Source organism: Carica papaya, chromosome 5 (genome assembly GCF_054855325.1).
Source record: "Carica papaya isolate Zhongbai chromosome 5, ASM5485532v1, whole genome shotgun sequence".
Taxonomy (NCBI): Eukaryota; Viridiplantae; Streptophyta; class Magnoliopsida; order Brassicales; family Caricaceae; genus Carica; species Carica papaya.
Window position 1 is genome coordinate 31458983 of NC_142313.1, and position 26426 is coordinate 31485408.

Consider the following 26426-nt stretch of genomic DNA (forward strand, 5'->3'; position numbering starts at 1 on the left):
TATAAGGACTTCGCAGGAGGTAACCCATGTTAGTACTACTCTCGCCCAAGCACCCTTACCTACGGAGTTCTGATAGAATCCGTTGCATTAGTGCTAGTACGATCGAACCTGTTTCATTTCGTGCTGAAAATACATACACTCCTTCTCCTTCCCTCCCCCTCCCATCAATTGTTTCCTTGTGTGTTCACACTGCACCTCTCCTTCTCGTTCAAATATCAAGTAAAATGCCACGGCGCCGTGACTCACATTTGCAAATAAATCTGCGGACCATAATTAAAGTCGCGCGTAACGTCGAACGGCACATATGAAAAAAAGAAAATGGGTGCGACACGAGAACTTCCCAGGAAGTAACCCATCATTGTACTACTTTCGCCAAAGCACACTTAACTGTGGAGTTCTGATGGGATCCGGTGCATTTGTGCTGGTGTGACCGCACCTGTTTAATTTCGTGCGGAAAATACATACACTCCATCTTCCCTCCCCCCTCCCATCATTTGTTTCCTTGTGCGTTCACACTGCACCTCTCTTTCTCATTCTAATATCGATGAAAATGCCCCTGATTCTTGACTCACATTTGCGTATAAACCAGCGGACCATAGTTCCAGTCGCGCATAACGTCGAACGACCCATCTGAAAAAAAATTGTTGTGATACGAGAACTTCCCAAGAGGTCACCCATCCGAGTACTACTCTCGCCCAAGCACACTTAACTGCAGAGTTCTGATGGGATCAAGTGCATTAGTGCTGGTATGATGCCACTTGTTTAATTTTGCGCTTCAAATACACACACTCCTTCTCTTTTCTTCATCCTCCCGTCATTTGTTTCCTTGTGCGTGCGTACTGCACCTCCCGTACTCGTTCTAATATCAAGTAAAATGTCACGGCGCCGTGACTCACCTTTGCAAATGAACCAGCGGTTTATAATTCCATTCGCGCGTAACATCGAAAGAATCATCTCCAAAAAGATGGGTGCAACACGAGGACCTCCCAATAAAATGGGTGAAATATAAGGACTTCGCAGGAGGTCACCCATCCGAGTACTTTTCTCGCCCAAGCACCCTTAACTACGGAGTTCTGATAGAATCCGTTGCATTAGTGCTGGTATGATCCCTCATGTTTCATTCTGCACTGCAAATACATACACTCTTTCTCCTTCCATCCCCCGTCTCGTCATTTGTTTCCTTGTGCGTGCGCACTGCACCTCTCGTTCTCATTCAAATATCAAGTAAAATGCCACGGCGCCGTGACTCACCTTTGCAAATGAACCAGCGGTTTATAATTCCATTTGCGGGTAACGTCGAACAACCCATCCGAAAAAAAATAGATGCAACACGAGGGCTTCCCAAGTAGTCACCCATCCGAGTACTACTCTCGCCCAAGCAAACTTAACTACGGAGTTCTGATGAAATCCGGGGCTTTAGTGCTGGTATGATCGCACCTGTTTAAATTCGCGCTGCAAATACATACACTCCTTCTCCTTTCTTCCCCCTCCCGTCATTTGTTTCCTTGTGCGTTCACACTTCACCTCTCATTCTCGTTCTAGTATCGATTAAAATGCCCCTGCTTCTTGACTCACATTTGCGTATAAACCAGTGGACCCTAGTTCCAGATGCGCGTAACGTCGAACGACCCGTCTAAAAAAAAATTGGTGCGACACGAGGACTTCTCAGGAGGTCACCCATCCGAGTACTAATCTCGCCCAAGCACACTTCACTGCAGAGTTCTGATGGGATCTAGTGCATTAGTGCTGGTATGATCGCACCTGTTTAATTTCGCGCTGCAAATACATAAATTCCTTCTCATTTCTTCCCCCTCCCGTCATTTGTTTCCTTGTGCGTGCGGACTGCACCTCTCGTTCCCGTTCAAATATCAAGTACAATGCCACGGCGCCGTGACTCACATTCGCGAATAAATCTGCGGACCATAATTAAAGTCGCGTGTAACGTCGAACGGCACATCTGAAAAAAAAAAATGGGTGCAACACGAGAACTTCCCAGGAGGTAACCCATCATTGTACTACTTTCGCCAAAGCACATTAAACTACGGAGTTCTGATGGGATCCGGTGCATTTGTGCTGGTGTCACCGCGCCTGTTTAATTTCGTGCTGAAAATACATTCACTCCTTCTTCCATCCCCCCTCCCATCATTTGCTTCCTTGTGCGTTCACACTGCACCTCTCCTTCTCATTCTAATAGCGATGAAAATGCCCCTGATTCTTGACTCACATTTGCGTATAAACCAGCGGACCATAGTTCCAGTCGCGCATAACGTCGAACGACCCATCTGAAAAAAAATTGTTGCGATACGAGAACTTCCCAAGAGGTCACCCATCCGAGTACTACTCTCGCCCAAGAACACTTAACTGCAGAGTTCTGATGGGATCAAGTGCATTAGTGCTGGTATGATGCCACTTGTTTAATTTTGCGCTTCAAATACACACACTCCTTCTCTTTTCTTCATCCTCCCGTCATTTGTTTCCTTGTGCGTGCGTACTGCACCTCCCGTACTCGTTCTAATATCAAGTAAAATGTCACGGCGCCGTGACTCACCTTTGCAAATGAACCAGCGGTTTATAATTCCATTCGCGCGTAGCATCGAAAGAATCATCTCCAAAAAGATGGGTGCAACACGAGGACCTCCCAATAAAATGGGTGAAATATAAGGACTTCGCAGGAGGTCACCCATCCGAGTACTTTTCTCGCCCAAGCACCCTTAACTACGGAGTTCTGATAGAATCCGTTGCATTAGTGCTGGTATGATCCCTCATGTTTCATTCTGCACTGCAAATACATACACTCTTTCTCCTTCCATCCCCCGTCTCGTCATTTGTTTCCTTGTGCGTGCGCACTGCACCTCTCGTTCTCATTCAAATATCAAGTAAAATGCCACGGCGCCGTGAGTCACCTTTGCAAATGAACCAGCGGTTTATAATTCCATTTGCGTGTAACGTCGAACAACCCATCCGAAAAAAAATATGTGCAACACGAGGGCTTCCCAAGTAGTCACCCATCCGAGTACTACTCTCGCCCAAGCAAACTTAACTACGGAGTTCTGATGAAATCCGGGGCTTTAGTGCTGGTATGATCGCACCTGTTTAAATTCGCGCTGCAAATACATACACTCCTTCTCCTTTCTTCCCCCTCCCGTTATTTGTTTCCTTGTGCGTTCACACTTCACCTCTCATTCTCGTTCCAGTATCGACTAAAATGCCCCTGCTTCTTGACTCACATTTGCGTATAAACCAGTGGACCCTAGTTCCAGACGCGCGTAACGTCGAACGACCCGTCTAAAAAAAAATTGGTGCGACACGAGGACTTCTCAGGAGGTCACCCATCCGAGTACTAATCTCGCCCAAGCACACTTCACTGCAGAGTTCTGATGGGATCTAGTGCATTAGTGCTGGTATGATCGCACCTGTTTAATTTCGCGCTGCAAATACATAAATTCCTTCTCCTTTCTTCCCCCTCCCGTCATTTGTTTCCTTGTGCGTGCGGACTGCACCTCTCGTTCCCGTTCAAATATCAAGTACAATGCCACGGCGCCGTGACTCACATTCGCGAATAAATCTGCGGACCATAATTAAAGTCGCGCGTAACGTCGAACAGCACATCTGAAAAAAAAAAATGGGTGCAACACGAGAACTTCCTAGGAGGTAACCCATCATTGCACTACTTTCGCCAAAGCACATTTAACTACGGAGTTCTGATGGGATCCGGTGCATTTGTGCTGGTGTCACCGCGCCTGTTTAATTTCGTGCTGAAAATACATTCACTCCTTCTTCCATCCCCCCCTCCCATCATTTGCTTCCTTGTGCGTTCACACTGCACCTCTCCTTCTCATTCTAATAGCGATGAAAATGCCCCTGATTCTTGACTCACATTTGCGTATAAACCAGCAGACCATAGTTCCAGTCGCGCGTAATGTCGAACGACCCATCTGAAAAAAAATTGTTACGATACGAGAACTTCCCAAGAGGTCACCCATCCGAGTACTACTCTCGCCCAAGCACACTTAACTGAAGAGTTATGATGGGATCAAGTGCATTAGTGCTGGTATGATGCCACTTGTTTAATTTTGCGCTTCAAATACAGACACTCCTTCTCTTTTCTTCCTCCTCTCGTCATTTGTTTCCTTGTGCGTGCGTACTGCACCTCCCGTACTCGTTCTAATATCAAGTAAAATGCCACGGCGCCGTGACTCACCTTTGCAAATGAACCAGCGGTTTATAATTCCATTTGCGCGTAACGTCGAAAGAATCATCTCCAAAAAGATGGGTGCAACACGAGGACCACCCAAGAAAATGGGTGAAATATAAGGACTTCGCAGGAGGTCACCCATCCGAGTACTTTTCTCGTCCAAGCACCCTTAACTGCGGAGTTCTGATAGAATCCGTTGCATTAGTGCTGGTATGATCCCTCATGTTTCATTCTGCACTACTAATACATACACTCTTTCTCCTTCCATCCCCCGTCCCGTCATTTGTTTCCTTGTGCGTGCGCACTGCACCTTTCGTTCTTGTTTAAATATCAAGTAAAATGCCACGGCGCCGTGACTCACATTTGCGAATAAACCTGCGGACCATAAATCAAACCGCGCGTAACGTCGAAAGAATCATCTGCAAAAAGATGGGTGCAACACGAGGACCTCCCAAGAAAATGGGTGAAATATAAGGACTTCGCAGGAGGTCACCCATCCGAGTACTTTTCTCGCCCAAGCACCCTTAACTGCGAAGTTCTGATAAAATCCGTTGCATTAGTGCTGGTATGATCCCTCATGTTTCATTCTGCACTGCAAATACATACACTCTTTCTCCTTCCATCCCCCGTCCCGTCATTTGTTTCCTTGTGCGTGCGCACTGCACCTCTCGTTCTCATTCAAATATCAAGTAAAATGCCACGGCACCGTGACTCACATTTGCGAATAAACCTGCGGACCATAAATCAAGCCGCGCGTAACGTCGAAAGAATCATCTGCAAAAAGATGGGTGCAACACGAGGACCTCCCAAGAAAATGGGTGAAATATAAGGACTTTGCAAGAGGTCACCCATCCGAGTACTTTTCTCGCCCAAGCACCCTTAACTGCGGAGTTCTGATAGAATCCGTTGCATTTGTGCTGGTATGATCCCTCATGTTTCATTCTGCACTGCAAATACATACACTCTTTCTCCTTCCATCCCCCCTCCCGTCATTTATTTCCTTGTGCGTGCGCACTGCACCTCTCGTTCTCGTTCAAATATCAGGTAAAATGCCACGGCGCCGTGACTCACATTTGCGAATAAATCTTCGGACCATAATTAAAGTCGCGCGTAACGTCGAATGGCACATCTGAAAAAAAGAAAATGGGTGCATCACGAGGACTTCACAAGAAAATGGGTGAAATATAAAGACTTCGCAGGAGGTAACCCATGCTAGTACTACTCTCGCCCAAGCACCCTTACCTACGGAGTTCTGATGGGATCTAGTGCATTAGTGCGGGTATGATGCCACTTGTTTAATTTTGCGCTTCAAATACATACACTCTTTCTCTTTTCTTCCTCCTCCCGTCATTTGTTTCCTTGTGCGTGCGCACTGCACCTCCCGTACTCCTTCTAATATCAAGTAAAATGCAACGGCACCGTGACTCATATTTACGAATAAACCTGCGGACCATAAATCAAGTCGCCCGTAAGGTCGAAAGAATCATCTGCAAAAAGATGGGTGCAACACGAGGATCTCCCAAGAAAATGGGTGAAATATAAGGACTTCGCAGGAGGTCACCCATCCGAGTACTTTTCTCGCCCAAGCACCCTTAACTACGGAGTTCTGATAGAATCCGTTGCATTAGTGCTGGTATGATCCCTCATGTTTCATTCCGCACTGCAAATACATACATTGTTTTCTTGTGCGTGCACTCTGCATCTCTCTTACTCGTTCTAATATCAAGTAATATGCCCCGGCACCGTGACTCACCTTTGCAAATGAACCAGCGGTTTATAATTCCATTCGCGCGTAACGTCGAACAACCCATCCAAAAAAAAATAAGTGCAACACGAGGGCTTCCCAGGTGGTCACCCATCCGAGTACTACCCTCGCCCAAGCACACTTAACTACGGAGTTCTGATGGGATCCAGAGCTTTAGTGCTGGTATGATCGTACCTGTTTAATTTTCTGCTGTAAATACATACACTCATTCTCCTTTCTTCCCCCTCCCGTCATTTGTTTCCTTGTGCGTTCACACTTCACCTCTCATTCTCGTTCTAATAGCGATTAAAATGCCCCTACTTCTTGACTCACATTTGCGTATAAACCAGCGGACCCTAGTTCCAGACGCGCGTAACGTCGAACGACCCTTCTGAAAAAAAAATTAGTGCGACACGAGGACTTCCCGTGAGGTCACCCATCCGAGTACTAATCTCGCCCAAGCACACTTAACTTCGGAGTTCTGATGGGATCCGGTGCATTAGTGCTGGTATGATCGCACCGGTTTAATTTCGCGCTGCAAATACATAAACTCCTTCTCCTTTCGTCCCCCTCCCGTCATTTGTTTCCTTGTGCGTGCGCACTGCACCTCTCGTTCTCGTTCAAATATCAAGTAAAATGCCACGGCGCCGTGACTCACATTTGCGAATAAATTTGTGGACCATAATTAAAGTCGCGCGTAACGTTGAACGGCACATCTGAAAAAAAGAAAATGGGTGCATCACGAGGACTTCACAAGAAAATGGGTGAAATATAAGGACTTCGCATGAGGTAACCCATGCTAGTACTACTCTCGCCCAAGCACCCTTACCTACGGAGTTCTGATAGAATCCGTTGCATTAGTGCTGGTATGATCGCACCTGTTTCATTTCGCGCTGAAAATACATACACTCCTTCTCCTTCCCTCCCCCTCCCATCAATTGTTTCCTTGTGCGTTCACACTGCACCTCTCCTTCTCGTTCAAATATCAAGTAAAATGCCACGGCGCCGTGACTCACATTTGCGAATAAATCTGCGGACCATAATTAAAGTCGCGCGTAACGTCGAACGGCACATCTGAAAAAAAGAAAATGGGTGTAACACGAGAACTTCCCAGGAGGTAACCCATCATTGCACTACTTTCGCCAAAGCACACTTAACTGCGGAGTTCTGATAGGATCTGGTGCATTTGTGCTGGTATGATCGCTCCCGTTTAATTCCGCGCTGCAAATACATAAACTCCTTCTCCTTTCTTCCCCCTCCCGTCATTTGTTTCCTTGTGCGTGCGCACTGCACCTCCCGTGCTCGTTCTAATATCAAGTAAAATGCTACGGTGCCGTGACTCACATTTGCGAATAAACCTGACGACCATAATTCAAGTCGCACGTATCGTCAAAAGAATCATCTGCAAAAAAATGGGTGCAACACGAGGACTTCCTAAGAAAATTGGTGAAATATAAGGACTTTGCAGGAGGTCACCCATCCTAGTGCTACTCTCGCCCAAGCACCCTTAACTTGCGGAGTTCTAATAGAATCCGTCGCATTGGTGCTGGTATGATTGCTCATGTTTCATTCTGCGCTGCAAATACATACACTTTTTCTCCCTCCATCCCCCCTCCCGTCATTTATTTCCTTGTGCGTGCACTATGCATCTCTCCTTCTCGTTCTAATATCGATTAAAATGCCCCTGCTTCTTGACTCACATTTGCGTATGAACCAGGGGACCCTAGTTCCAGTCGCGCGTAACGTCGAAGGACCCGTCTAAAAAAAAAATTAGTGCGACACGAGGACTTCCCAGGAGGTCACCTATCCGAGTACTACTCTCGCCCAAGCACACTTAACTGCGGAGTTCTAATGGGATCCGGTGCATTAGTGCTGGTATGATCGCACCTGATTAATTTTGCACTGCAAATAGATAAATTCCTTCCCCTTTCTTCTCCCTCCCGTCATTTGTTTCCTTGTGCGTGCGCACTGCACCTCTCGTTCTCGTTCAAATATCAAGTAAAATGCCACAGCGCCGTGACTCACATTTGCGAATAAATCTGCGGACCATAATTAAAGTCGCGCGTAACGTCGAACGACACATCTGAAAAAAAAAAAATGGGTGCAACACAAGAACTTCCCACGAGGTAACCCATCATTGCACTACTTTCACCAAAGCACACTTAACTGCGGAGTTCTGATGGGATCCGGTGCATTTATGCTGGTATGATCGCACCTGTTTAATTTCGCGCTGCAAATACATAAACTCCTTCTCCTTTCTTCCCCCTCCCGTCATTTGTTTCCTTGTGCGTCCGCACTGCACCTCTCGTTCTCGTTCAAATATCAGGTAAAATGAAACGGCGCCGTGACTCACATTTGCGAATAAATCTGCGGACCACAATTAAAGTCGCGCGTAACGTCGAATGGCACATCTAAAAAAAAGAAAATGGGTGCAACACGAGAACCTCCCAGGAGGTAACCCATCATTGTACTACTTTCGCCAAAGCACACTTAACTGCGGAGTTCTGATGGGATCCGGTGCATTTGTGCTGGTGTGACCGCACCTGTTTAATTTCGTGCTGAAAATACATACACTCCTTCTTCCCTCCCCCCCTCCCATCATTTTTTTCCTTATGCGTTCACACTGCACCTCTCCTTCTCGTTCTAATATCGATTAAAATGCTCCTGATTCTTGACTCACATTTGCGTATAAACCAGCGGACCATAGTTCCAGTCGCGCATAACGTCGAACGACCCATCTAAAAAAAATTGTTGCGATACGAGGACTTCCCAAGAGGCCACCCATCCGAGTACTACTCTCGCCAAAGCATACTTAACTGCAGAGTTCTGATAGGATCCAGTGCATTAGTGCTGGTATGATGCCACTTGTTTAATTTTGCGCTTCAAATACAGACACTCATTCTCTTTTCTTCCTCATCCGTCATTTGTTTCCTTGTGCGTGCACACTGCACCTCCCGTACTCGTTCTAACATCAAGTAAAATGCCACGGCGCCGTGGCTCACATTTGCAAATAAACCTGCGGACCATAAATCAAGTCGCGCATAACGTCGAAAGAATCATCTGCAAAAAGAAGGGTGCAACACGAGGACCTCCCAAGAAAATGGGTGAAATATAAGGACTTCGCAGGAGGTAACCCGTGCTAGTACTACTCTCGCCCAAGCACCCTTACCTACGGAGTTCTGATAGAATCCGTTACATTAGTGATGGTATGATTCCACCTGTTTCATTTCGTGCTGAAAATACATACACTCCTTCTCCTTCCCTCCCCCTCCCATCAATTGTTTCCTTGTGCATTCACACTGCTCCTCTCCTTCTCGTTCTAATATCGATTAAAATGCCCCTGCTTCTTGACCCACATTTGTATATAAACCAGTGGACTCTAGTTTCAGTCGCGCTTAACGTCGAATGACCCGTCTGAAAAAAAATTGGTGCAACACGAGGACTTCCCAGGAGGTCACCCATCCGAGTACTACTCTCGCCCAAGCACAATTAACTGCGGAGTTCTGATGGGATCCGGTGCATTTGTGCTGGTATGATCGCACCCGTTTAATTCTGCGCTGCAAATACATAAACTCCATCCCCTTTCTTCCCCCTCCCGTCATTTGTTTCCTTGTGCGTGCGCACTGCACCTCTCGTTCTCGTTCAAATATCAGGTAAAATGCAACGGTGTCGTGACTCACATTTGCGAATAAATCTGCGGACCATAATTAAAGTCGCGCGTAACGTCGAATGGCACATCTGAAAAAAAGAAAATGGGTGCAACACGAGAACCTCCCAGGAGGTAACCCATCATTGTACTACTTTCGCCAAAGCACACTTAACTGCAGAGTTCTGATGGGATCCGGTGCATTTGTGCTGGTGTGACCGCACCTGTTTAATTTCGTGCTGAAAATACATACACTCCTTCATCCATCCCCCCCTCCCATCATTTTTTTCCTTGCGCGTTCACACTGCACCTCTCCTTCTCGTTCTAATATCGATTAAAATGCCCCTGATTCTTGACTCACATTTGCGTATAAACCAGCGGACCATAGTTCCAGTCGCGCATAACGTCGAACGATCCATCTAAAAAAAATTGTTGCGATACGAGGACTTCCCAAGAGGTCACGCATCCGAGTACTACTCTCGCCAAAGCATACTTAACTGCAGAGTTCTGATAGGATCCAGTGCATTAGTGCTGGTATGATGCCACTTGTTTAATTTTGCGCTTCAAATACACACACTCCTTCTCTTTTCTTCCTCCTCCCGTCATTTGTTTCCTTGTGCGTGCGCACTACACCTCCCGTACTCGTTCTAATATCAAGTAAAATGCCACGGCGCCGTGACTCACCTTTGCAAATGAACCAGCGGTTTATAATTCCATTCGCGCGTAACGTCGAAAGAATCATCTCCAAAAAGATGGGTGCAACACGAGGACCTCCCAAGAAAATGGGTGAAATATAAGGACTTCGCAGGAGGTCACCCATCCGAGTACTTTTCTCGCCCAAGCACCCTTAACTGCGGAGTTCTGATAGAATCCATTGCATGAGTGCTGGTATGATCCCTCATGTTTCATTCTGCACTGTAAATACATACACTCTTTCTTCTTCCATCCCCCGTCCCGTCATTTGTTTCCTTGTGCGTGCGCACTGCACCTCTCGTTCTCGTTCAAATATCAAGTAAAATGCCACGGCGCCGTGACTCACCTTTGCAAATGAACCAGCAGTTTATAATTCCATTCGCGCGTAACGTCGAACAACCCATCCGAAAAAAAATAGGTGCAACACGAGGGCTTCCCAAGTAGTCACCCATCTGAGTACTACTCTCGCCCAAGCGCACTTAACTGCGGAGTTCTGATGGGATCCGGGGCTTTAGTGCTGGTATGATCGCACCTGTTTAAATTCGCGCTGTAAATACATACACTCCTTCTCCTTTCTTCCCCCTCCCGTCATTTGTTTCCTTGTGCGTTCACACTTCACCTCTCATTCTCGTTCTAATATCGATTAAAATGCCCCTACTTCTTGACTCACATTTGCGTATAAACCAGCGGACCCTAGTTCCAGACGCGCGTAACGTCGAACGACCCGTCTCAAAAAAAATTGGTGCGACACGAGGACTTCCCAGGAGGTCACCCATCCGAGTACTAATCTCGCCCAAGCACACTTCACTGCGGAGTTCTGATGGGATCTGGTGCATTAGTGCTGGTATGATCGCACCTGTTTAATTTAGTGCTGCAAATACATAAACTCATTCCCCTTTCTTCCCCCTCATTTCATTTGTTTCCTTGTGCGTGCGCACTGCACCTCCCGTTCTCGTTCTAATATCAAGTAAAATGCCACGGCGACGTGACTTACATTTGCGAATAAACCTGAAGACCATAATTCAAGTCGCGCGTAACGTCGAAAGAATCATCTGCAAAAAAATGGGTACAACATGAGGACTTCAGAACAAAATGGGTGAAATATAAGGACTTCGCAGGAGGTAACCCATGCTAGTACTACTCTCGCCAGAGCACCCTTACCTATGGAGTTCTGATAGAATCCGTTGCATTAGTGCTGGTATGATCGCACCTGTTTCATTTCGTGCTGAAAATACATACACTCCTTCTCCTTCCCTCCCCCTCCCATCAATTGTTTCCTTCTGCGTTCACACTGCACCTCTCCTTCTCGTTCTAATATCGATTAAAATACCCCTGCTTCTTGACTCACATTTGCGTATAAACCAGCAGAACCTAGTTCCAGTCGCTCGTAACGTCGAACGACTCGTCTGAAAAAAAATTGATGCGACACGAGGACTTCGCAGGAGGTCACCCATCCGAGTACTACTCTCGCCCAAGCACACTTAACTGCGGAGTTCTGATGGAATCCGGTGCATTAGTGTTGGTATGATCGAACCCGTTTAATTCCGCGCTGCAAATACATAAACTCCTTCTCCTTTCTTCCCCCTCCCGTCATTTGTTTGCTTGTGCGTGCGCACTGCACCTACCGTGCTCATTCTAATATCAAGTAAAATGCTACGGTGCCGTGACTCACATTTGCGAATAAACCTGCGGACCATAATTCAAGTCGCGCGTATCGTCGAAAGAATTATCTGCAAAAAAATGGGTGAAATATAAGGAGTTCGCAGGAGGTCACCCATCCTAGTGCTACTCTCGCCCAAGCACCCTTAACTTATGGAGTTCTGATAGAATCCGTTGCATTGGTGCTGGTATGATTGCTCATGTTTCATTCTGCGCTGCAAATACATACACTTTTTCTCCCTCCATTCCCCCTCCCGTCATTTGTTTCCTTGTGCGTAAACTCTGCATCTCTCTTTCTCGTTCTAATATCGATTAAAATGCCCCTGCTTCTTGACTCATATTTCCGTATAAACCAGGGAACCCTAGTTCCAGTCGCGCGTAATGTCGAACGACCCGTCTGAAAAAAAAATAGTGCGTCACGAGGACTTCCCAGGGGGTCACCCATTTGAGTACTACTCTCGCCCAAGCACACTTAACTGCGGAGTTCTAATGGGATCCGGTGCATTAGTGCTGGTATGATCGCACCTGTTTAATTTTGCGCTGCAAATACATAAACTCCTCCTTTCTTCCCCCTCCCGTCATTTGTTTGCTTGTGCGTGCGCACTGCACCTATCGTGCTCGTTCTAATATCAAGTAAAATGCTACGGTGCTGTGACTCACATTTGCGAATAAACCTGAGGACCATAATTCAAGTCGCGCGTATCGTCGAAAGAATTATCTGCAAAAAAATGGGTGAAATATAAGGACTTCGCAGGAGGTCACCCATCCTAGTGCTACTCTCGCCCAAGCACCCTTAACTTGCGGAGTTCTGATAGAATTCGTTGCATTGGTGCTGGTATGATTGCTCATGTTTCATTCTGCGCTGCAAATACATGCACCTTTTCTCCCTCCATCCCCCCTCCCGTCATTTGTTTCCTTGTGCGTGCGCACTGCACCTCTCGTTCTCGTTCAAATATCAAGTAAAATGCCACGGCGCCGTGACTCACATTTGCGAATAAATCTGCGGACCATAATTAAAGTCGCGCGTAACGTCGAACGACACATCTGAAAAAAAGAAAATGGGTGCAACACGAGAACCTCCCAGGAGGTAACCCATCATTGTACTACTTTCGCCAAAGCACACTTAACTGCGAAGTTCTGATGGGATCCGGTGCATTTTTGCTGGTGTGACCGCACCTGTTTAATTTCGTGCTGAAAATACATACACTCCTTCTTCCCTCCCCCCCTCCCATCATTTGTTTCGTTGTGCGTTCACACTGCACCTCTCCTTCTCGTTCTAATATCGATTAAAATGCCCCTGATTCTTGACTCACATTTGCGTATAAACCAGCTGACCATAGTTCCAGACGCGTGTAACGTCGAACGACCCATCTAAAAATAAATTGTTGCGATACGAGGAGTTCCCAAGAGGTCACCCATCCGAGTACTATTCTCTCCCAAGCACACTAAACTGCAGAGTTCGGATGGGATCCAGTGCATTAGTGCTGGTATGATGCCACTTGTTTAATTTTGCTCTTCAAATGCCTACACTCCTTTTCTTTTCTTCCTCATGCCGTCATTTGTTTCCTTGTGCGTGCGCACTGCACCTCCCGAGCTCGTTCTAATATCAAGTTAAATGCCACGGCGACGTGACTCCCATTTGCGAATAAACCTGAGGACCATAATTTAAGTCGCGCGTTACGTCGAAAGAATCATCTGCAAAAAAATGTGTGCAACACGAGGACTTCACAAGAAAATGGGTGAAATATAAGGACTTCGCAGGAGGTCACCCGTCCGAGTACTTTTCTCGCCCAAGCACCCTTAACTTCGGAGTTCTGATAGAATCCGTTGCATTAGTGCTGGTATGATCCCTCATGTTTCATTCTGCACTGCAAATACATACACTCTTTCTCCTTCCAACCCCCCTCCCGTCATTTGTTTCCTTATGCGTGCACTCTGCATCTCTCTTTCTTGTTCTAATATTAAGTAATATGCCCCGGCACCGTGACTCACCTTTGCAAATGAACCAGCGGTTTATAATTCCATTCGCACGTAACGTCGAACAACCCATCCGAAAAAAAAAAGGTGCAACATGAGGGCTTCCCAGGTGGTGACCCATCCGAGTACTACTCTCGCCCAAGCACACTTAACTGCGGAGTTCTGATGGGATCCGGAGCTTTAGTGCTGGTATGATCGCACCTGTTTAATTTCGTGCTGCAAATACATACACTCCTTCTCATTTCTTCACCCTCTCGTCATTTGTTTCCTTATGCGTTCACACTTCACCTCTCATTCTCGTTCTAATATCGATTAAAATGCCCCTGCTTCTTGACTCACATTTGCGTATAAACCAGCGGACCCTAGTTCCAGAAGTGCATAACGTCGAACGACCTGTCTGGAAAAAAATTGGTGCGACACGAGGACTTCCCAGGAGATCAACCATCCAAGTACTAATCTCGCCCAAGCACACTTAACTGCGGAGTTCGGATGGGATCCGGGGCTTTAGTGCTGGTATGATCGCACCTGTTTAGTTTTGCGCTGCAAATACATACACTCCTTCCCTTTCTTCCTCCCCTCGTCATTTGTTTCCTTGTGCGTGCAGACTGCACCTCCCGTTCTCGTTCTAATATCAAGTAAAATTCTACAGCACCGTGACTCACATTTGCGAATAAACCTGAGGACCATAATTCAAGTCGCGCGTAACGTCGAAAGAATCAGCTGCAAAAAAATGGGTGCAACACGAGGACTTCACAAGAAAATGGGTGAAATATAAGGACTTTGCAGGAGGTAACCCATGCTAGTACTACTCTCGCCCAAGCACCCTTACCTACGGAGTTCTGATAGAATCCATTGCATTAGTGCTGGTATGATCGCACCTGTTTCATTTCGTGCTGAAAATACATACACTCCTTCTCCTTCCCTCCCCCTCCCATCAATTGTTTCCTTGTGCGTTCACACTGCACCTCTCCTTCTCGTTCTAATATCGATTAAAATGCCCCTGCTTCTTGACTCACATTTGCGTATAAACCAATGTACCCTAGTTCCAGTCGCGCGTAACATCGAACGACCCGTCTGAAAAAAAATTGGTGCGACCCGAGGACTTCCAAAGAGGTCACCCATCCGAGTACTACTCTCGCCCAAGCACACTTAATTGCGAAGTTCTGATGGGATTCGGTGCATTAGTGCTGGTATGATCGCACCCGTATAATTCAGCGCTGCAAATACATAAACTCCTTCTCCTTTCTTCCCCCTCCCGTCATTTGTTTCCTTGTGTGTGCGCACTGCACCTCCCGTGCTCGTTCTAATATCAAGTAAAATGCTACGGTGCCGTGACTCACATTTGCGAATAAACCTGAGGACCATAATTCAAGTCGCCCGTATCGTCGAAAGAATCATCTGCAAAAAAATGGGTGCAACACGAGGACTTCCTAAGAAAATGGGTGAAATATAAGGACTTCGCAGGAGGTCACCCATCCTAGTGCTACTCTCGCCCAAGCACCTTTAACTTGCGGAGTTCTGATAGAATCCGTTGCATTGGTGCTGGTATGATGGCTCATGTTTCATTCTGCGCTACAAATACATACACTTTTTCTCCCTCCATCCCCCCTCCCGTCATTTGTTTCCTTGTGCGTGCACTCTGCATCTCTCCTTCTCGTTCTAATATCGATTAAAATGCCCCTGCTTCTTGACTCATATTTGCGTATAAACCAGTGGACCCTAGTTCGAGTCGCGCGTAACGTCGAACGACCTGTCTGAAAAAAAAATTTGTGCGACACGAGGACTTCCCAGGAGGTCACCCATCCGAGTACAACTCTCGCCCAAGCACACTTAACTGCGGAGTTATGATGGGATCGGTTGCATTAGTGCTGGTATGATCGCACCTGTTTAATTTCGCATTGCAAATACATAAACTCATTCTCCTTTCTTCCCCCTTACGTCATTTGTTTCCTTGTGCGTGCACTCTGCATCTCTCTTTCTCGTTCTAATATCAAGTAATATGCCTCGGCACCGTGACTCACCTTTGCAAATAAACCAGTGGTTTATAATTCCATTAGCGCGTAACGTCGAACAACCCATCCAAAAAAAAATAGGTGCAACACGAGGGCTTCCCAAGTGGTCAACCATCCGAATACTACTCTCGCCCAAGCACACTTAACTGCGGAGTTCTGATGGGATCCGGAGCTTTAGTGCTGGTATGATCGCACCTGTTTAATTTCGCACTGTAAATACATGCACTCCTTCTCCTTTCTTCCCCCTCCCATCATTTATTTCCTTGTGCGTTCACACTTCACCTCTCATTCTCGTTCTAATATCGATTAAAATGCCCCTACTTCTTGACTCACATTTGCATATAAACCAGCGGACCCTAGTTCCAGACGCGCGTAACGTCGAACGACCCGTCTGAAAAAAATTGGTGCGACACGAGGACTTCCAAGGAGGTCACCCATCCGAGTACTAATCTCGCCCAAGCACACATAACTGCGGAGTTCTGATGGGATCCGGTGCATTGGTGTTGGTGTGATCGCACCTGTTTAATTTCGCGCTGCAAATACATAAACTCATTCCCCTTTCTTCCCCCTCCCGTCATTTGTTTCCTTGTGCATGCGCACTGGACCTCCTGTTCTCGTTCTAATATCAAGTAAAATGCCACGGCGCCGTGACTCACATTTGCGAATAAACCTGAGGACCATAATTCAAGTCACGCGTAACGTCGAAAGAATCATCTACAAAAAAATAGGTGCAACACGAGGACTTAACAAGAAAATGGGTGAAATATAAGGACTTCACAGGAGGTTACCCATGCTAGTACTACTCTCGCCCAAGCACCCTTACCTACGGAGTTCTGATAGAATCCGTTGCATTAGTGCTGGTATGATCCCTCAGGTTTCATTTCGTGCTGAAAATACATACACTCATTCTCCTTCCCTCCCCCTCCCATCAATTGTTTCCTTGTGCGTTCACACTGCACCTCTCCTTCTCGTTCTAATATCGATTAAAATTCTACTGCTTCTTAACTCACATTTGCGTATAAACCAGCGGACCCTAGTTCCAGTCGCGCGTAACGTCGAACGACCCGTCTGAAAAAAAATTGGTGCGACACAAGGACTTCCCAAGAGGTCACCCATCCAAGTACTACTCTCGTCCAAGCACACTTAACTGCTGAGTACTGATGGGATCCGGTGCATTAGTGCTGGTATGATCGCACCTGTTTAATTTCGCGCTGCAATTACATAAACTCCTTCTCCTTTCTTCCCCCTCCCGTCATTTGTTTCCTTGTGCGTGCGCACTGCACCTCTCGTTCTCGTTCAAATATCAAGTAAAATGCCACGGCGCCGTGACTCACATTTGCGAATAAATCTGCGGACCATAATTAAAGTCGCGCGTAACGTCGAACGGCACATCTGAAAAAAAGAAAATGGGTGCAACACGAGAACTTCCCAGGAGGTAACCCATCATTATACTACTCTCGCCCAAGCACCCATATCTATGGAGTTCTGATAGAATCTGTTGCATTAGTGCTGGTATGATCGCACCTGTTTCATTTCGTGCTGAAAATACATACACTCCTTCTCCTTCCCTCCCCCCCTCCCATCATTTGATTCCTTGTGCGTTCACACTGCACCTCTTTTTCTCGTTCTAATATCGATTAATTTGCCCCTGCTTCTTGACTCACATTTGCGTATAAACAAGTGGACAATAGTTCCAGTTGCGCGTAACGTCGAACGACCCGTCTGAAAAAAAAATTGTGCGACACGAGAACTTCCCAAGAGGTCACCCATCCGAGTACTACTCTCGCCCAAGCACACTTAACTGCAGAGTTATGATGGGATCCGTTGCATTAGTGCTGGTATGATCGCATTCGTTTAATTTCGCGCTGCGAATACATAAACTCCTTCTCCTTTCTTCCCCCTCCCGTTATTTGTTTCCTTGTGCGTGCGCACTGCACCTCCCGTGCTCGTTTTAATATCAAGTAAAATGCTACGACGCCGTGACTCACATTTGCGAATAAATCTGAGGACCATAATTCAAGTCGCGCATAACGTCGAAAGAATTATCTGCAAAAAAATGGGTGCAACACGAGGACTTCACAAGAAAATAGGTGAAATATAAGGACTTCGCAGGAGGTAACCAATGCTAGTACTACTCTCGCCCAAGCACCCTTACCTACGGAGTTCTGATAGAATCCGTTGCATTAGTGCTGGTATGATCGCACCTGTTTCATTTCGTGCTGAAAATACATACACTCCTTCTCCTTCCCTCCCCCTCCCATCAATTGTTTCCTTGTGCGTTCACACTGCACCTCTCCTTCTCGTTCTAATATCGATTAAAATGCCACTGCTTCTTGACTCACATTTGCGTATAAACCAACGGACCATAGTTCCAGTCGCGCGTAACGTCGAACGACCCGTCTGAAAAAAAATTGGTGCGACACGAGTACTTCCCAGGAGGTCACCCATCCGAGTACTACTCTCATCCAAGCACACTTAACTGCAGAGTTCTGATGGGATCCAGTGCATTAGTGCTGGTATGATGCCACTTGTTTAATTTTGCGCTTCAAATACATACACTCATTCTCTTTTCTTCCTCCTCCTGTTATTTGTTTCCTTGTGCGTGCGCACTGCACCTCCCGTACTCGTTCTAATATCAAGTAAAATGCCACGGCGTCGTGACTCACATTTGCGAATAAACCTGTGGACCATAAATCAAGTCGCGCATAATGTCGAAAGAATCATCTGCAAAAAGATGGGTTCAACACGAGGACCTCCCAAGAAAATGGGTGAAATATAAGGACTTCGCAGGAGGTCACCCATCTGAGTACTTTTCTCGCCCAAGCACCCTTAACTGCGGAGTTCTGATAGAATCCGTTACATTAGTGCTGGTATGATCCCTCATGTTTCATTCTGCACTGCAAATACGTACACTCTTTCTCCTTCCATCCCCCCTCCCGTCATTTGTTTCCTTGTGCGTGCACTCTATATCTCTCTTTCTCGTTCTAATATCAAGTAATATGCCCCAGCACCGTGACTCACCTTTGCAAATGAACCAGTGGTTTATAATTCCATTCGCGCGTAACATCAAACGACCCATCCGAAAAAAAATAAGTGCAACACGAGGGCTTCATCCGAGTACTACTCTCGCCCAAGCACACTTAACTGCGGAGTTCTGATGGGATACGTAGCTTTAGTGCTGGTATGATCGCACCTGTTTAATTTCGCGCTGCAAATACATGCACTCCTTCTCCTTTCTTCCCCCTCCCGTCATTTGTTTCCTTGTGTGTTCACACTTCACCTCTCATTCTCGTTCTAATATCGATTAAAATGCCCCTGCTTCTTGACTCACATTTGCGTATAAACCAGTGGACCCTAGTTCCAGACGCGCGTAACGTCGAATGACCCGTCTGAAAAAAAATTGGTGCGACACGAGGACTTCCCAGGAGGTCAACCATCCGAGTACTAATCTTGCCAAGCACACTTAACTGCGGAATTCTGACGGTATCCGGGGCTTTAGTGCTGGTATGATCGCACCTGTTTAGTTTCACGCTGCAAATACATACACTCCTTCTCCTTTCTTCCCCCTCCCGTCATTTGTTTCCTTGTGCATTCACACTTCACCTCTCATTCTCGTTCTAATATCGATTAAAATGCCCCTGCTTCTTGACTCATAGTTGCGTATAAACCAGCGGACCCTAGTTCCAGATGAGCGTAACGTCGAACGACCCGTCTGAAAAAAAATTGGTGCGACACGAGGACTTCACAAGAAAATGGGTGAAATATAAGGACTTCACAGGAGGTAACCCATGCTAGTACTACTCTCGCCCAAGCACCCTTACCTATGGAGTTCTGATAGAATCTGTTGCATTAGTGCTGGTATGATCGCACCTGTTTCATTTCGTGCTGAAAATACATACACTCCTTCTCCTTCCCTCCCCCCTCCCATCATTTGATTCCTTGTGCGTTCACACTGCACCTCTTTTTCTCGTTCTAATATCGATTAATTTGCCCCTGCTTCTTGACTCACATTTGCGTATAAACAAGTGGACCATAGTTCCAGTTGCGCGTAACGTCGAACGACCCGTCTGAAAAAAAAATTGTGCGACACGAGAACTTCCCAGGAGGTGGTGGTGCTGGTAAGATCGCATCCGTTTAATTTCGCGCTGCGAATACATAAACTCCTTCTCCTTTCTTCCCCCTCCCGTCATTTGTTTCCTTGTGCGTGCGCACTGCACCTCCCGTGCTCGTTTTAATATCAAGTAAAATGCTACGACGCCGTGACTCACATTTGCGAATAAACCTGAGGACCAAAATTCAAGTCGCGCGTAACATCGAAAGAATCATCTGCAAAAAAATGGGTGCAACACGAGGACTTCCCAAGTGGTCACCCATCCGAGTACTACTCTCGCCCAAGCACACTTAACTGCGGAGTTATGATGGGATCGGTTGCATTGGTGCTGGTATGATCGCACCTGTTTAATTTCACGCTACAAATACATAAACTCCTTCTCCTTTCTTCCCCCTCCCATCATTGTACTACTTTCGCCAAAGCACACTTAACTGCGGAGTTCTGATGGGATCCGGTGCATTTGTGCTGGTGTGACCGCACCTGTTTAATTTCGTGTTGAAAATACATACACTCCTTCTTCCCCCCCCCCCATCATTTGTTTCCTTGTGCGTTCACACTGCACCTCTCCTTCTCGTTCTAATATCGATTAAAATGCCCCTGATTCTTGACCCACATTTGCGTATAAACCAGCGGACCATAGTTCCAGTCGCGCGTAACGTCGAACGACCCATCTGAAAAAAAATTATTGCGATACGAGGACTTCCCAAGAGGTCACCAATCCGAGTACTACTCTCGCCCAAGCACACTTAACTTCAGAGTTCTGATAGGATCCAGTGCATTAGTGCTGGTATGATGCCACTTTTTAATTTTACACTTTAAATACATACACTCCTTCTCTTTTCTTCCTCCTCCCGTCATTTGTTTCCTTGTGCGTGCGCACTGCACCTCCCGTACTCCTTCTAATATCAAGTAAAATGCCACGGCGCCGTGACTCACATTTGCGAATAAACCTGCGGACCATAAATCAAGTCGCGCGTAAAGTCGAAAGAATCATCTGCAAAAAGATGGGTGCAACGCGAGGACCTCCCAAGAAAATGGGTGAAATATAAGGACTTCGCAGGAGGTCACCCATCGGAGTACTTTTCTCGCCCAAGCACCCTTAACTGCGGAGTTCTAATAGAATCCGTTGCATTAGTGCTGGTATAATCCCTCATGTTTCATTCTGCACTGCAAATACATACACTCTTTCTCCTTCCATCCCCCCTCCCGTCATTTGTTTCCTTGTACGTGCGCACTGCACCTCTCGTTCTCGTTCAAATATCAAGTAAAATGCCACGGCGCCGTGACTCTCCTTTGCAAATGAACCAGCGGTTTATAATTTCTTTTGTGCGTAACGTCGAACAACCCATCCGAAAAAAAACAGGTGCAACACGAGGGCTTCCCAAGTGGTCACCCATCCGAGTACTACTCTCGCCCAGGCACACTTAACTTCGGAGTTCTGATGGGATCCGGGGCTTTAGTGCTGGTATGATCGCACCTGTTTAAATTTGTGCGGCAAATACATACACTCCTTCTCCTTCCCTCCCCCTCCCGTCAATTGTTTCCTTGTGCGTTCACACAGCGCCTCTCCTTCTCGTTCTAATATCGATTAAAATGCCCCTACTTCTTGACTCACATTTGCGTATAAACAAGCGGACCCCAGTTCCAGTCGCGCGTAACGTCGAACGACCCGTCTGAAAAAAAATTGGTGCGACACGAGGACTCCCCAGGAGGTCATCCATTCGAGTACTACTCTCGCCCAAGCACACTTAACTGCGGAGTTCTGATGGGATCCGGTGCATTAGTTCTGGTATGATCGCAACCGTTTAATTATGCGCTGCAAATACATAAACTCTTTCTCCTTTCTTCCCCCTTCCGTCATTTGTTTCCTTGTGCGTGCGCACTGCACCTCCCGTGCTCGTTCTAATATCAAGAAAAAATCTACGGTGCCGTGACTCACATTTGCGAATAAACCTGAGGACCATAATTCAAGTCGCGCGTATCATCGAAAGAATCATCTGCAAAAAAATGTGTGCAACACGAGGACTTCCAAAGAAAATGGGTGAAATATAAGGACTTCGCAGGAGGTCACCCATCCTAGTGCTACTCTCGCCCAAGCACCCTTTACTTGCGGAGTTCTGATAGAATCCGTTGCACGTGTGCTGGTATGATTGCTCATGTTTCATTCTGCGCTGCAAATACATACACTTTTTCTCCCTCCATCCCCCCTCCCGTCATTTGTTTCCTTGTGCGTGCACTCTGCATCTCTCCTTCTCGTTCTAATATCGATTAAAATGCCCCTGTTTCTTGACTCACATTTGCGTATAAACCAGTGGACCCTAGTTCCAGTCGCGCGTAACGTCGAACGACCCGTCTGAAAAAAAAAATTAGTGCGACACGAGGACTTCCCAGGAGGTCACCCATCCGAGTACTACTCTCGCCCAAACACACTTATCTGCGGAGTTCTGATGGGATCCGGTGCATTAGTGCTGGTATGGTCGCACCAGTTTAATTTCGCGTTGCAAATACATAAACTCCTTCTCCTTTCTTCCCCCTCCCGTCATTTGTTTCCTTGTGCGTGCGCACTGCACCTCTCGTTCTCGTTCAAATATCAAGTAAAATGCTACGGCGCCGTGACTCACATTTGCGAATAAATCTGCGGACCATAATTAATGTCGCGCGTAACGTCGAACGGCACATCTGTAAAAAAGAAAATGGGTGCAATACGAGAACTTCCTAGTAGATAACCCATCATTGTACTACTTTTGCCAAAGCACACTTAACTTCGGAGTTCTGATGGGATCCGGTGCATTTGTGCTGGTGTGACCGCACCTGTTTAATTTCGTGCTGAAAATACATACACTCCTTCTTCCCTCTCCCCTCCCATCATTTGTTTCCTTGTGCGTTCACACTGCACCTCTCCTTCTCGTTCTAATATCGATAAAAATGCCCCTGATTTTTTACTCACATTTGCGTATAAACCAGCGGACCATAGTTCCAGTCGCGCGTAACGTCGAACGACCCATCTGAAAAAAAATTGTTGGCATACGAGGACTTCCCAAGAGGTCACCCATCCGAGTACTACTCTCGCCCAAGCACACTTAACTGCAGAGTTCTGATGGGATCCAGTGCATCAGTGCTGGTATGATGCCACTTAATTTTGCGCTTCAAATACATACACTCCTTCTCTTTTCATCCTCCTCCCGTCATTTGTTTCCTTGTGCGTGCGCACTGCACCTCCCGTACTCGTTCTAATATCAAGTAAAATGCCACGGCGCCGTGTCTCAAATTTGCGAATAAACCTGCGGACCATAAATCAAGTCGCGCGTAACGTCGAAAGAATCATCTGCAAAAAGATGGGTGCAACACGAGGACCTCCCAAGAAAATGGGTGAAATATAAGGACTTCGCAGGAGGTCACCCATCCGAGTACTTTTCTCGCCCAAGCACCCTTAACTGCGGAGTTCTGATAGAATCCTTTGCATTAGTGCTGGTATGATCCCTCATGTTTCATTCTGCACTGCAAATACATACACTCTTTCTCCTCCCATCCCCCCTCCCGTCATTTGTTTCCTTGTGCGTGCACTCTGCATCTCTCTTTCTCGTTCTAACATCAAGTAATATGCCCCGGCACCGTGACTCACCTTTGCAAATGAACCAACGGTTTATAATTCCATTCTCGCGTAACGTCGAACAACCCATCCGAAAAAAATAGGTGCAACAAGAGGGCTTCCCAGGTGGTCACCCATCCGAGTACTACCCTCTCCCAAGACCACTTAACTGCGGAGTTCTGATGGGATCCAGAGCTTTAGTGTTGGTATGATCACACCTATTTAATTTCGCGCTGCAAATACATATACTCCATCTCCTTTCTTCCCCCTCCCGTCATTTGTTTCCTTGTGCGTTCACACTTCACCTCTCATTCTCGTTCTAATATCGATTAAAATACCCCTGCTTCTTGACTCACATTTGCGTATAAACCAGCGGACCCTAGTTCCAGACGCGCGTAATGTCGAACGACCCGTCTGAAAAATAATTGGTGCGACACGAGGACTTCCCAGGAGGTCACCCATCCGAGTACAAACCTCGCTCGAGCACACATAACTGCGGAGTTCTGATGGGATCCGGTGCATTAGTGTTGGTATGATCGCACCTGTTTAATTTCGCGCTGCAAATACATAAACTCATTCCCCTTTCTTCCCCCACCCGTTATTTGTTTCCTTGTGCGTGCGCACTGCACCTCCCGTTCTCGTTTTAATATTAAGTAAAATGCTACAGCGCCGTCACTCACATTTGCGAATAAACCTGAGGACCATAATTCAAGTCGCGCGTAACGTCGAAAGAATCATCTGCAAAAAAATGGGTGCAACACGAGGACTTCACAAGAAAATGGGTAAAATAGAAAGACTTCGCAGGACGTAACCCATGCTAGTACTACTCTCGCCCAAGCACCCTTACCTACGGAGTTCTGATAGAATCCGTTGCATTAGTGCTGGTATGATCGCACCTGTTTCATTTCGTGCTGAAAATACATGCACTCCTTCTCCTTCCCTCCCCCACCCATCAATTGTTTGCTTGTGCGTGCACTCTGCATCTCTCCTTCTCGTTCTAATATCGATTAAAATGCCCCTGCTTCTTGACTCACATTTGCATATAAACCAGCGGACCCTAGTTCCAGTCGCGCGTAACGTCGAACGACCCGTCTGAAAAAAAAATTAGTGCGACACGAGGACTTCCCAAGAGGTCACCCATCCGAGTACTACTATCGCCCAAGCACACTTAACTGCGGAGTTTTGATGGGATCCAGTGCATTAGTGCTGGTATGATCGCACATGTTTAATTTTGCGCTGCAAATACATAAACTCCTTCTCCTTTCTTCCCCCTCCCGTCATTTCTTTCCTTGTGCGTGCGCACTGCACCTCTCGTTCTCGTTCAAATATCAAGTAAAATGCTACGGCACCGTGACTCACATTTGCGAATAAATCTGCGGACCATAATTAAAGTCGCGCGTAACGTCGAACGGCACATCTGAAAAAAAGAAAATGGGTGCAACACCAGAACTTCCCAGGAGGTAACCCATCATTGTACTACTTTCGCCAAAGCACACTTAACTGCGGAGTTCTGATGGGATCCGGTGCATTTGTGCTGGTGTGACCGCACCTGTTTAATTTCGTGCTGAAAATACATACACTCCTTCTTCCCTCCCCCCCTCCCATCATTTGTTTCCTTGTGCGTTCACACTGCACCTCTCCTTCTCGTTCTAATATCGATTAAAATGCCCCTGATTCTTGACTCACATTTGCGTATAAACAAGCGGACCATAGTTCCAGTCGCGCGCAATGTCTAACGACCCATCTAAAAAAAATTGTTGCGATACGAGGACTTCCCAAGAGGTCACCCATCCGAGAACTATTCTCTCCCAAGCACGCTTAACTGCAGAATTCTGATGGGATCCAGTGCATTAGTGCTAGTATGATCGCACCTGTTTAGTTTCGCGCTGCAAATACATACACTCCTTCTTCTTTTCTTCCTCATCCCGTCATTTGTTTCCTTCTGCGTGCACACTGCACCTCCCGTACTCGTTCTAATATCAAGTAAAATGTCACGGCGCTGTGACTCACATTTGCGAATAAACCTGCGGACCATAAATCAAGTCGCGCGTAACGTCGAAAGAATCATCTACAAAAAGATGGGTGCAGCACGAGGACTTCACAAGAAAATGGGTGAAATATATGGACTTCGCAGGAGGTAACCCATGCTAGTACTACCCTCGCCCAAGCAGCCTTACCTACGGAGTTCTGATAGAATCCGATGCATTAGTGCTGGTATGATCGCACCTGTTTCATTTCGTGCTGAAAATACATACACTCCTTCTTCCATCCCCCCCTCCCATCATTTGTTTCCTTGTGCGTTCACACTGCTCCTCTCCTTCTCGTTCTAATATCGATTAAAATACCCCTGATTCTTGACTCACATTTGCGTATAAACCAGCGGACCATAGTTCCAGTCGCGCGTAACGTCGAATGACCAATCTGAAAAAAAATTGGTGCAACACGAGGACTTCCTATGAGGTCACCCATCCGAGTACTACTCTCGCCCAAGCACACTTAACTGCAGAGTTCTGATGGGATACGGTGCATTAGTGTTGGTATGATCGCACCCGTTTAATTTCGCGCTACAAATACATAAACTCCTTCTCCTTTCTTTCCCCTCCCGTCATTTGTTTCCTTGTACGTGCGCACTGCACCTCCCGTGCTCGTTCTAATATCAAGTAAAATACTACGGTGTCGTGACTCACATTTGCGAATAAACTGAGGACCATAATTCAAGTTGCGCGTATCGTCGAAAGAATCATCTGTAAAAAAATGGGTGCAACACGAGTACTTCCTAAGAAAATGGGTGAAATATAAG

At 46.5% G+C, this 26426-nt stretch overlaps 12 non-coding genes and 34 pseudogenes across 12 annotated transcripts; all 46 read right to left on the bottom strand.

Moving 5' to 3' along the window:
- Nucleotides 1–319: 319 nt before the first annotated feature.
- Nucleotides 320–438, bottom strand: LOC148264688 (5S ribosomal RNA; annotated as a pseudogene).
- A 205-nt stretch (nucleotides 439–643) lies between these two features.
- LOC148264689 (5S ribosomal RNA) lies at nucleotides 644–760 on the bottom strand (annotated as a pseudogene).
- Nucleotides 761–1320: 560 nt separating this feature from the next.
- Nucleotides 1321–1439, bottom strand: LOC148264690 (5S ribosomal RNA; annotated as a pseudogene).
- Nucleotides 1440–1644: 205 nt separating this feature from the next.
- LOC148264691 (5S ribosomal RNA) lies at nucleotides 1645–1763 on the bottom strand. Its single transcript, XR_015820630.1, has one exon. It is a non-coding gene; the product is annotated as a 5S ribosomal RNA (ribosomal RNA).
- A 208-nt stretch (nucleotides 1764–1971) lies between these two features.
- Nucleotides 1972–2090, bottom strand: LOC148264692 (5S ribosomal RNA; annotated as a pseudogene).
- A 203-nt stretch (nucleotides 2091–2293) lies between these two features.
- Nucleotides 2294–2411, bottom strand: LOC148264693 (5S ribosomal RNA; annotated as a pseudogene).
- Nucleotides 2412–2972: 561 nt separating this feature from the next.
- LOC148264694 (5S ribosomal RNA) lies at nucleotides 2973–3091 on the bottom strand (annotated as a pseudogene).
- Nucleotides 3092–3296: 205 nt separating this feature from the next.
- Nucleotides 3297–3415, bottom strand: LOC148264695 (5S ribosomal RNA). The gene has a single exon (XR_015820631.1). It is a non-coding gene; the product is annotated as a 5S ribosomal RNA (ribosomal RNA).
- Nucleotides 3416–3623: 208 nt separating this feature from the next.
- Nucleotides 3624–3742, bottom strand: LOC148264696 (5S ribosomal RNA; annotated as a pseudogene).
- Nucleotides 3743–6017: 2275 nt separating this feature from the next.
- On the bottom strand, nucleotides 6018–6136 carry LOC148264697 (5S ribosomal RNA). The gene has a single exon (XR_015820529.1). It is a non-coding gene; the product is annotated as a 5S ribosomal RNA (ribosomal RNA).
- Nucleotides 6137–6342: 206 nt separating this feature from the next.
- Nucleotides 6343–6461, bottom strand: LOC148264698 (5S ribosomal RNA). Its single transcript, XR_015820934.1, has one exon. It is a non-coding gene; the product is annotated as a 5S ribosomal RNA (ribosomal RNA).
- Nucleotides 6462–7028: 567 nt separating this feature from the next.
- On the bottom strand, nucleotides 7029–7147 carry LOC148264699 (5S ribosomal RNA; annotated as a pseudogene).
- Nucleotides 7148–7709: 562 nt separating this feature from the next.
- LOC148264700 (5S ribosomal RNA) lies at nucleotides 7710–7828 on the bottom strand. Its single transcript, XR_015820403.1, has one exon. It is a non-coding gene; the product is annotated as a 5S ribosomal RNA (ribosomal RNA).
- A 209-nt stretch (nucleotides 7829–8037) lies between these two features.
- On the bottom strand, nucleotides 8038–8156 carry LOC148264701 (5S ribosomal RNA; annotated as a pseudogene).
- A 209-nt stretch (nucleotides 8157–8365) lies between these two features.
- On the bottom strand, nucleotides 8366–8484 carry LOC148264702 (5S ribosomal RNA; annotated as a pseudogene).
- An 880-nt stretch (nucleotides 8485–9364) lies between these two features.
- Nucleotides 9365–9483, bottom strand: LOC148264703 (5S ribosomal RNA). The gene has a single exon (XR_015820823.1). It is a non-coding gene; the product is annotated as a 5S ribosomal RNA (ribosomal RNA).
- Nucleotides 9484–9692: 209 nt separating this feature from the next.
- Nucleotides 9693–9811, bottom strand: LOC148264704 (5S ribosomal RNA; annotated as a pseudogene).
- Nucleotides 9812–10693: 882 nt separating this feature from the next.
- Nucleotides 10694–10812, bottom strand: LOC148264705 (5S ribosomal RNA; annotated as a pseudogene).
- A 205-nt stretch (nucleotides 10813–11017) lies between these two features.
- LOC148264706 (5S ribosomal RNA) lies at nucleotides 11018–11136 on the bottom strand. The gene has a single exon (XR_015820359.1). It is a non-coding gene; the product is annotated as a 5S ribosomal RNA (ribosomal RNA).
- A 559-nt stretch (nucleotides 11137–11695) lies between these two features.
- LOC148264707 (5S ribosomal RNA) lies at nucleotides 11696–11814 on the bottom strand (annotated as a pseudogene).
- Nucleotides 11815–12345: 531 nt separating this feature from the next.
- On the bottom strand, nucleotides 12346–12464 carry LOC148264708 (5S ribosomal RNA; annotated as a pseudogene).
- Nucleotides 12465–12996: 532 nt separating this feature from the next.
- LOC148264709 (5S ribosomal RNA) lies at nucleotides 12997–13115 on the bottom strand (annotated as a pseudogene).
- A 204-nt stretch (nucleotides 13116–13319) lies between these two features.
- LOC148264710 (5S ribosomal RNA) lies at nucleotides 13320–13437 on the bottom strand (annotated as a pseudogene).
- Nucleotides 13438–13998: 561 nt separating this feature from the next.
- LOC148264711 (5S ribosomal RNA) lies at nucleotides 13999–14117 on the bottom strand. Its single transcript, XR_015820152.1, has one exon. It is a non-coding gene; the product is annotated as a 5S ribosomal RNA (ribosomal RNA).
- Nucleotides 14118–14322: 205 nt separating this feature from the next.
- LOC148264712 (5S ribosomal RNA) lies at nucleotides 14323–14441 on the bottom strand. The gene has a single exon (XR_015820334.1). It is a non-coding gene; the product is annotated as a 5S ribosomal RNA (ribosomal RNA).
- Nucleotides 14442–14999: 558 nt separating this feature from the next.
- Nucleotides 15000–15118, bottom strand: LOC148264713 (5S ribosomal RNA; annotated as a pseudogene).
- A 562-nt stretch (nucleotides 15119–15680) lies between these two features.
- LOC148264714 (5S ribosomal RNA) lies at nucleotides 15681–15799 on the bottom strand (annotated as a pseudogene).
- A 205-nt stretch (nucleotides 15800–16004) lies between these two features.
- On the bottom strand, nucleotides 16005–16123 carry LOC148264715 (5S ribosomal RNA). The gene has a single exon (XR_015820030.1). It is a non-coding gene; the product is annotated as a 5S ribosomal RNA (ribosomal RNA).
- A 204-nt stretch (nucleotides 16124–16327) lies between these two features.
- On the bottom strand, nucleotides 16328–16446 carry LOC148264716 (5S ribosomal RNA; annotated as a pseudogene).
- Nucleotides 16447–17005: 559 nt separating this feature from the next.
- Nucleotides 17006–17124, bottom strand: LOC148264717 (5S ribosomal RNA; annotated as a pseudogene).
- A 535-nt stretch (nucleotides 17125–17659) lies between these two features.
- Nucleotides 17660–17778, bottom strand: LOC148264718 (5S ribosomal RNA; annotated as a pseudogene).
- Nucleotides 17779–18337: 559 nt separating this feature from the next.
- On the bottom strand, nucleotides 18338–18456 carry LOC148264719 (5S ribosomal RNA; annotated as a pseudogene).
- Nucleotides 18457–19326: 870 nt separating this feature from the next.
- On the bottom strand, nucleotides 19327–19444 carry LOC148264720 (5S ribosomal RNA; annotated as a pseudogene).
- An 819-nt stretch (nucleotides 19445–20263) lies between these two features.
- On the bottom strand, nucleotides 20264–20382 carry LOC148264721 (5S ribosomal RNA; annotated as a pseudogene).
- A 337-nt stretch (nucleotides 20383–20719) lies between these two features.
- On the bottom strand, nucleotides 20720–20837 carry LOC148264722 (5S ribosomal RNA; annotated as a pseudogene).
- Nucleotides 20838–21397: 560 nt separating this feature from the next.
- LOC148264723 (5S ribosomal RNA) lies at nucleotides 21398–21516 on the bottom strand. The gene has a single exon (XR_015820489.1). It is a non-coding gene; the product is annotated as a 5S ribosomal RNA (ribosomal RNA).
- A 205-nt stretch (nucleotides 21517–21721) lies between these two features.
- LOC148264724 (5S ribosomal RNA) lies at nucleotides 21722–21840 on the bottom strand (annotated as a pseudogene).
- A 563-nt stretch (nucleotides 21841–22403) lies between these two features.
- On the bottom strand, nucleotides 22404–22522 carry LOC148264725 (5S ribosomal RNA). Its single transcript, XR_015820891.1, has one exon. It is a non-coding gene; the product is annotated as a 5S ribosomal RNA (ribosomal RNA).
- A 209-nt stretch (nucleotides 22523–22731) lies between these two features.
- LOC148264726 (5S ribosomal RNA) lies at nucleotides 22732–22850 on the bottom strand (annotated as a pseudogene).
- A 203-nt stretch (nucleotides 22851–23053) lies between these two features.
- LOC148264727 (5S ribosomal RNA) lies at nucleotides 23054–23172 on the bottom strand (annotated as a pseudogene).
- Nucleotides 23173–23727: 555 nt separating this feature from the next.
- On the bottom strand, nucleotides 23728–23846 carry LOC148264728 (5S ribosomal RNA; annotated as a pseudogene).
- A 205-nt stretch (nucleotides 23847–24051) lies between these two features.
- LOC148264729 (5S ribosomal RNA) lies at nucleotides 24052–24170 on the bottom strand (annotated as a pseudogene).
- A 560-nt stretch (nucleotides 24171–24730) lies between these two features.
- LOC148264730 (5S ribosomal RNA) lies at nucleotides 24731–24849 on the bottom strand (annotated as a pseudogene).
- A 209-nt stretch (nucleotides 24850–25058) lies between these two features.
- LOC148264731 (5S ribosomal RNA) lies at nucleotides 25059–25177 on the bottom strand (annotated as a pseudogene).
- Nucleotides 25178–25380: 203 nt separating this feature from the next.
- LOC148264732 (5S ribosomal RNA) lies at nucleotides 25381–25499 on the bottom strand (annotated as a pseudogene).
- A 559-nt stretch (nucleotides 25500–26058) lies between these two features.
- Nucleotides 26059–26177, bottom strand: LOC148264733 (5S ribosomal RNA; annotated as a pseudogene).
- Nucleotides 26178–26426: the final 249 nt, after the last annotated feature.